The 9013-nt window shown below is 39.7% G+C and overlaps 1 long non-coding RNA gene across 3 annotated transcripts; it reads left to right on the forward strand.

The window, feature by feature from the left end:
- The first annotated feature begins 360 nt into the window (after positions 1-360).
- Positions 361-9013, forward strand: LOC147228970 (uncharacterized). 3 transcript variants are annotated; one of them, XR_015106971.1, is made up of 3 exons: positions 361-496; positions 6556-6661; positions 7893-9013. It is a non-coding gene; the product is annotated as an uncharacterized LOC147228970 (long non-coding RNA). The 3 variants fall into 3 exon arrangements; XR_015106970.1 differs by having other exon boundaries at positions 7896-9013; XR_015106969.1 differs by having other exon boundaries at positions 6559-6661; positions 7896-9013.

Consider the following 9013-nt stretch of genomic DNA (forward strand, 5'->3'; position numbering starts at 1 on the left):
GATCCATTCGTTCTTGTTCCATAAACCTTTTCACCTTTCTGGAGGGCCTGCCAGGTATAAAAAACTGATCCCATTGCAGGAATCAAACCAATGACACATTTCTTACGTCCCTCGTTAATCCTTATATCATTAACAGCTCATTAGGACGCAAATGTTTTGTATTTTCTCTTGTGCTAATACTTTTCTACTCATTTGTCATGGCATTGTTGGTGGTCTTTTCCAGTAAGCGGGCCCTGCAGATGCAATTGGCCTCCTCGCCACTAGGGGGCGCTACTCGGCGGTGAGACGGGATGATGAGTCAGACTGGAGTCAGACAGAAACTTTATTTATATTGTAAACATTCAACAGTGGAAAGTGATGAGTCAGGCGGCGCTGAACCCCGCGAGTAAGGTCAACACTTCGGAGAATCACGTCAACAAAATATGGCTTTAAAAAGAATATATCCTAAAACGAAAATAAATTAAAATGCGTGAAAAATGCCCACAGAATAGTAGAGGTGAGTCTTTTTCCATGATAGGGGTGGTGAGAAGGGGTACGTTGAATGTTAGCTTAAATTAGCTACTTGACGTAGGTTACTTGAAGACTACTTTATGATTCATTTATATTGTGATAAAGGTTTATAGATTTCCAATGTGAAGTGTGCTGAACAACACTTGTAGATATTATTGTGTTTATGACAGTGGCTGACCTGTCTTGGATGGATTATTAACTACCCCTAAAAATGAATGATCGTGTTTATCTGACTTCAGCCGGTTTCATTACTGATAAACCATTTATGGGTCGCCAGTCTCCCCAAAATCAGCATTAGCAAGCAGCTGGCATGTCATATATTGAATAATTTTGTTTCGACAAAACTCAGTAAGCAGATGTTTTATATTACAATGAAAGACTGATGATACTGACAATGACCACAAATAGACATGATCATGTTATGTGGTTGTATATGGTTCTTTTTAGACTAATAATGATGTATATCTTCGGTGTGGTTTGTTTTTATTGTTGCAGTTTGGTAATATATGCCGCTTTATTGTGTTTTTATTTAAGGCTCTGAATGGATTTCCTGTTCATCTGTTCCAATTTCCTATAAAAACAGCGGCAGAATATGTAACATTGACCCAAAAGGGCTTGTCATAAATGTTAAAGGTTCCTTGCTTCAAAAACAGAGGTATTTTTCTAACTATTTTATTTTAGTTTTATTGTTATAACCTAGTTTTTATCATTTCAAATAAAAGTTTTGAGAAACACAGCATCAGTTTCATTTATTGACAACTAGAAGTTCCATGTTATTTACCTTGTATTTTCTTTTTTATTTTCTGTTCAACTTTCTGTTTGATTTTAATTACAGAGAAGTTTTCATGACTCTAGAGTGTTCCAGTCTTAAAATGTAAAAAATGATTCAATCTTGTTTGGATATCTTTAGTAATCTATTCATTGTGGTTTGGCAAAGTAGGGGCCCACAGAAAGCATATATCTCATGTACTGTGTTCAAGATTAGTGTGTAAAATATATATGTACATAAAATGCATATACCAGATATTAAGGCACTTAAGGTTTGCAACTAAGCACTTGGCAAAGACATTGTTAGGTGATAAGACATCAGAGCAGCCAGCTAAGACAGCTTGGGGATATTATCACTTCATTCTAGCATTTTATTTTATTTTTTTTCCAGCATGTTATTTAGTTTGTTTTGCACTGATGAAAGCAAGTTCGCTTGGCCTTATCATGCAGCTCAACTCATGCTGCTTTCCTATTTAACATTCTGTTGTGTATGCACCTACCAAGTGATCTGACACAGATATATGGGGAAAAGATTATTCTATCTAAGATCTGTATTTTCCATCTGTTTCTCATTCTATTTTTATAGTTTGCAGTTTTGTTTATGATTCAGATTTGTAAATACACTATATATGTTCTGACTCACTTAACCTCAAGATTTCAGTTTTAGAGTTTGCTCAGATTGTCCTTAGAACTTCCACTACTGTTTGTTGTCTCAGCAATGTGGATTTAGGGGAAAGATGCAGAAACACACTTGGAAAACTATCTGCAGAGCCTTTTCAGCATCCAGCTTCTTCCTCTTCTTCTCCTTCTGGCCTTTCCCTTCAGGGGTCGCCACAGAGAGTCAAACTTCTCCATCTAACCCTATTCTCTGTATCCTCCTCTATCACATCAACTACCTTCATATCCTCTCTCACTGCGTCCATAAATCTTCTCTTTGGTCTTCCTCAAGTTCTCCTGCCTGGTAGCTCCAATTCCAACATCCCTCTACCAGTATATTCACTATCCCTCCTCTGTATATGACTGAACCATCTCAGTCTGGCTTCTCTGACCTTCTCTCCAAAACATGTGCTGTGCCTCTGATAGGCTCATTCCTGATCCTATCCATCCTGGTCACTCTCAAAGAGAACCTTAGCATCTTCATCTCTGCAACCTCTAGCTCTGCCTCCTGTCTTTTGGTTCATTGTAACTGTTTCTAGGCCATACAGCATCGCTGATCTCACCACTGTCATGTACACCTTTCCTTTCATCCAGCAGACTAACATATACAAAGTTCCTTTGCTCCTTAGTGGATTTTAAACCCTCCTACCAGCATGTGGACTACATTTTTTTCAAAGACACTGCAGTATAGCCTCTATAGTTGTATGGCTTTATTCATATTGTCAACTGTCAGATTATAGATAACTACAGATATATTCTGTTCGAGTAATTACAGTTTATATATCATATGTTCCTTGTCTGACTGTATGCGTTACTATGCCCACTACCGCCATCGTGTGGTGGACATTGGTAGCTCTGAGGGAACAATGTCCATAGCCTCAAAACCTCTGCCTGGGAAGACTAATAAGCATAAATATGCTTTACTGTTCGTCTTATACTAGAATGTGTTGTTAGAAAAGCACAAAGAATTGTTCTTTCTTTAAAAATCGCAATTCATAACACATATAGTAACCCGCCATTGCTTTACTAGTGTAATACATACTGGGTTGATGACGTATGGTGGTTGCTCATGTTAACTTTGGCTTTCCGGTAGAGGTAACTTTCACTTGCTACGGTATGTACAGTAATAATGCCACATTGTGCTGCTTTTGGGTGCAGTTTCCATCCCAAGGGGAACAAAGGGACTGATGCTAGTCTACACAGTTTTCGAAGGGAAAAGAAGAAAAGAAAAGAGTGGGAAATTTCTTGTGGATGTACTCTAAGGATCCGCAGCTGTTTTCTCACCATTTCTCTCTGGATGCATTTGACGCATTTCGCCAAGCTGGGCTGGTGAAAGAACTCACTGGTGCTGTCGGTTTTAATCAGACACTAAAGTCAAATGCAGAGCCAACAGTTTCCTTTCACAAGCAAAGAAAAGGTCCTTGTGAAATGAGTGAAGCCTACTGGAAGACACGCCATAGGCAGGAGACGCTAGATGTTCTCCTACCAGGATGTCAACAACCCGCTGCCACAGAAGTAGCGTCTGATGACGGAAAACCATAAGTCTACAGTGAACAGAAGATCTCTCTCTGTTAGCTTAGCAATACAGTTGCCAAACCCACACCAGCCACTTTAGCAGACTCTTGGCTCTTTGCATCTTCATTTTGAAGCACATTTGGACTTCTGTCTTCACCATGATCCTCTTCGATCATGTCTCTCTCGGGTTCAAATGGGAACAGTTGTACGGATTACATGTTTTTGCATCGTATGGTAAAATGAATGGGACCTAACCAAGGGCCCACCTTGTGACGTCACTACCCAGACAGCATTGCGACATAAACAACGATGATGGCCTATCTAATTTCTAAAATTTTATACAAACTTAGATATGTTGAGAGATTTTATTATTGTTTTTATGTGGCTGGTTCAAATATTGATCAAATAGGATAATAACGTCTTGGAAACCATGAATTCCTTTAAGATCTAATAGAAAAAATCTGAATCTTCCCTTCTTTGAGTCAATTTCATTTATTTTCCTCTTAATATAGTTTTATCTCAAGAGCTAAATTTTAGAAATGAATGTTTTCATGCTACTCTGTAAATCTATTTTTGTGTGGTTGTACAAATTATCCTTGGCAAAAAAAAACATGGATTATTTCCAGCTCAGCAACCAGAGCATGAGCAATTCACAAGTTACAATTTGCCCCAAATGCTAAAAATGTTGCAGCAGGAAAATGAATAAATAAAAACAGCGATTGGGAGATGCTGCAGTTTGTTATATCTTAATTCTGATATATGTCAGTTAATACCCTTTAAACTAAATAACAAATGTGAACATTTGCATTCACAATTACCCAGCAATGTATTTGTATTCAACCTGTGTGAAAATGCCTTTATCAACATTTTATATCTCAATATAATACATCTAGATATGTTATGTTGTATATCATAATATATGTTTTATATTCAAAGTTAAACTTCATGTGATTTTAACTGTGGCAGTCTCTAGTTTAGTCCTTCACACTGACAAAATGGGCACACTATGACAGTATCTATATTTCAATTTGTGAGAATGAAAATCAAAACATGACTGTGCAAATTCCTACAAAGAAATGTATATTTTCATTTAAATTAATGTCCATCAATATAATGTATTTATTACAATACAATACAGTGCATCTCTGAAACAGGATGCTGAAATACAGAACAGCTCATTACTGTTTGATCATCAGATATTGATATAATATTCATCATTTTATGAGCATAAAGATGCGTCAACATCCGTACGATCAGCACAGGATGTGGAGCACAGAGGCACCTACTTCGTGCTAATGTTCTTTCTAATGATTCATGGCTTCCATATAATAGGATAATTCCGCTTGCACTTCTGTGGAATCGATAAATGAGCCCATTAACAAGATTTCCATTAAATGTTCCACACTAATTTTTAATAGTCACTTTCTACCACTAGGTGATGCTGAGAATCTTCCTCTTGGCTCACCGACTCTTCCACATCTGTGTGACAGCGCAACATTTTTTAGCGGTGGGAAATAAAGGAAAGAAAAAGGAGTTTTACAGTAAAGCTGCTCAGTGTTTGAGAACTCTCGTACATTTTAAAGACACTTGAAAAATTCACCAAGATCTTTTCAGTTGAATAACAATGCATTCTCACATATCAGGGATTCCTATAATTTCTGTATATTTTCACAACGCCAACTTTCAACTTCACCTTAACAAAAAGGGCTGCACAGGACTGATTTGAGAACATTTGGCGCGTCGCAAAAAGTGAAACATTTAAAAATACCATTTATGCTAATATGTACAAATCTTTTTAACAGCGTCAGGGGAGGGGGATAAACGGCCTTTAGCGTATTGGATTCCCTAAAAAGAAAAATCAGGTCTTCTGATGTTGTGGATTCATGAAGGAAGGTGTATCAGTCAGCAGCTAACTGAGCCGTTTCTCTGATCTCCCAAGACGAAAGGAGGGTTGTAAACTGCCGTGATCAATGGGTCGCCCTCCCTCCCGAGGGCAGAGCCTTTGAGGACGGTGGATGGGGTGTGGGGGGACAGGGGGTCAGTTGCAGGGTGGTGCACTTAGCCAGCTGAAAGCAACACATGACACCAAGCTCACACACAAGCGAAGCCCCTGTTAGTTAACAGGGGAATGAAGTCGATGAGAGTTGAGAGGGAGGCTGATCTTATTAGGTTGCCCGGTTAAAACGGCTTGTCCTGCTGATTTCTGACAAGTCGCTTTAGAATCGAACGCACGTTTATCATGGGCGTAAGCTCAAGCTGAAACTGAAAGGATCAATTAAAGATTGGTGACATCACTGCCCTCCGTTCTCCAAATGTGGAGGGGGTTCCCATGTTGGCAATGTAAATGCTTCCCCTAATTAACTGTACATCGCTTTGGTTTATGTTATTTAAATTTTAGAAATTTGTTACCGCTACGCTTTCTGCTTTTCGTGATTTGCAGCACCATTTGTAACACTACAGAAGCTAAAGGCTACTAATGTGCTCCGGGGTCAACGTATGTTCTAGCAAACTTATTAAAACGTCAAAATCTTATCCGGGATTTAATGGTTTCTTCCTTGGCCCATGATCATCCCCACCACCAAGGTTGGCGAAAATTACCCAAGCAGGTTTTAAATATCGTGTACTTATTGGAACAAGCTCTGGATTTAGATTGTGGATCACCGATGTCCGTTCCAAATCCACCTGAGTTCATCCATCCTATGAAGAGACCCACCACTGCCATTTAAATCCACATAAACGGAGCAAGACTGATCAGGGGAAAGCCTGTATCAGCTGCCGGCCATTTGGCCCCCAAAACCAACCAGCCAAACAATCAAACAAATGTTGGTAAATCACTTCTGTTGAAGAAGTGGTTCCCAACCCTGAAACTCCATTGTGCGCTACGTACGATGATATAATATTGGCATTAAATTGATATAATAGATCTTGACGTGTACACAATCACAGCAGCTCTTTATTACTTGACACTTGCCCTTGTCCTTGTGTCCTTGTGGCTTGTTCACTCCCATAATCATACTGGTTGGGGGGGGGGGGGGAAGAGAGAAAAGAAAAGAAAGAAAAATCCGCCATCAGCATTGTTTGAGGAGTGGTCTATTTTTTTCCCAGAAGATCTGTCTTCGGAGGCCAAACCAGGAAGAGGTGATGTCATGATGGCTATCGCTTACAATACTCCGGCCAGCTGCAGATGTACAGACCCCCCCTCTCTCCTGAGGTATGACCTCAGCCCGAGTGTGTGTGCAGAGAGAACATCTGCTTGATGATCTGGTCAGCAGGATGCACATTTGATCTGATGAAGGAAATTAGAGGGGTTTGTATGACTTAGAGGAACATACATGATTAGAACCTCCTATGAAAGGTCATCAGCAGGAATAATTAGTGCTTTTACTGTGTAGTACATATGAACTATGCATGTATGGGAAGATCTGTTTTTTTTTTTCACCTGTTTTTACCTTATTCCTGTCTTAAAGTCCAAGCGTCTATAATCCTTTTCGTAAAAATGATAGCTGACGTTTGACAAGGCCGTAGAGGCTTTGCTGATTTTGCTAAAAGAGAAATGGACAACATAGAAATGCCTTTGGCATGAGGATCAAAAAACAAATAAGAAATACTCCCGCTTGAAACCCTGACCCTGACATTTTTCTACAGCGTGTTAGATGACTCAGTATCTGCTCATTTCAAGGATAATGTACCCGCAAAGCGTCAGCGGTGCTTTGAACACACCATATTCGCTACCTCATGACTGATGTTTAGATGATGTGAAATGTAGGTGAACAACCCAAGCTTTTGTGTTTGAGTTATCGGAATGAACGTCCAACCTAAGAACTCCTGACTTAAAGTCAATAACTATTCCTCCAAGGAGAAATTCCAACAATTGTGCTTGATTTTCAAATACTCAAATTTGGAGTAACCGGATTATAGATAATCATTCCGATCTGGAAATTGATGGCTTGGCATTGAAGCCGATCCCGCGGTTCATCTTTTAGCTTATTGTTATAGAGCTCACATATCTGGGATGTTCATTTTTACATATTTTGAACATATGAAAAGTAAAGGTCAGAGATGCTGCTTCAAGGTTTTGATTTGACGTGAACTCATCATGAGCAGCTATGTCAAATAAATATTCTGCATTGAATTATTTAAATAATATGGGTTGTGTACATCTACAAGGGAATAGGGAGTTCATAATTTTAAATTGGTGCAAAGGGTCATCTGATTAAAACAAAATGCGATTAGAAAAAAAAATTTGATTTGCTGTTTGATCCTCACATATCAAATAATAGTTCTGAGTTAAACAGAACTTGAAACAGTTTAATATTAAACATCAATATGTGTGTTTATTTTGAAGTAGGGAAGATAAGAGGTCTGTGTGTGTTGACTTCTTGTGGTTTTTCACTGCAGAGAAAATTAAAAGGTTGCTTTCAAAACTGAAACGACTGTCTCAGCAGGTAACAGAAAATCATCCCTCAGCAGATGCACATCAGAGATACAACATGCCAAGCGTGAATTCATTATTCAGATGGAACCACCCTTGATGGGAAGAAGGCCTGTGGGCAAGTAACAGCATCCTGAAAAAACAAGACGTTTTACTTGACACGAACAGCTCTTCTTTTTCGCGCAAGTGACAAGGCCCCGTGAGAACGCACGGGTACAGCTGGTCCGGGTGCAGGTGTACCGCCGCCACGCAGCAGTTGGCCGAAGTTCAACATTTCACCGCCCCACGGCCTGCTTTGACTGACAGCTGTGCAACCAAGGGTTAGCAGTCCCACCTAACAAGTGACTAACAGCTGCTGGCGGGATCTTCCGCTCCACACTCAAAACACTCTTTTGCAATAAACCGGGGGAGCGAGGCGGAGCAGCCTCCATGGCAGGGGAATCTTTGATGAGACAATAGCTCCAGTCTCATTTTACGCGGTGGGATTAGATGAGAAAAACAGCAAGGCAGAAGTGTTGACTCAAGTCACATGACTTGGCCCCTGCGTCGGGCTCACACAGATTCTCGATGACATCAGATGCGACAAGCGGCACTCGGCGGATGTTAAAACCGATGATGCTTCAGCCTTGTGATTGAAAACATTAACTACTCTCGAGGGCTTAAACGGGACAGAGAAACAAAGCCAAAATAAGCGTAATGCAACTTTTAATTTTGCACTCCTTTATTCATAATTGCAATTGTGTATCTTGTAACCAAAGCCATGATTTGAAAAAAGGAGAAAAGTATAAATATATAACCTTTGTGTACAACTGATGATTTCTGTTGAGTAGATCACATGCATTTGAAATGCCGTTGATGTTTTTGGAGAGCAAATGGAACTTAATGAGGGCTTGAAATCCGGTTGCAGACTTAGACCGGCGTGGACGAAGGACTTGACTCTGCATCTGTGCCTGAAGTATCCTTAAACAACTTCAGGTGAGTGCAGCTTCTTATGAAAATCCCATATTTGAGGGTCAAAACACTGACGCTATATCCAGCCTTTTACACAACCTTTGGGTAATGTCAATTAAACATGATTTTTAAGAGGGGACACTTCAGTTTTACATACAAGTCGGACCAGGTGCTTGAACG

Source organism: Fistularia commersonii, chromosome 12, assembly GCF_037954325.1.
Source record: "Fistularia commersonii isolate RoL2024-O1a breed Wild chromosome 12, RoL_Fcom_v1.0, whole genome shotgun sequence".
Taxonomy (NCBI): Eukaryota; Metazoa; Chordata; class Actinopteri; order Syngnathiformes; family Fistulariidae; genus Fistularia; species Fistularia commersonii.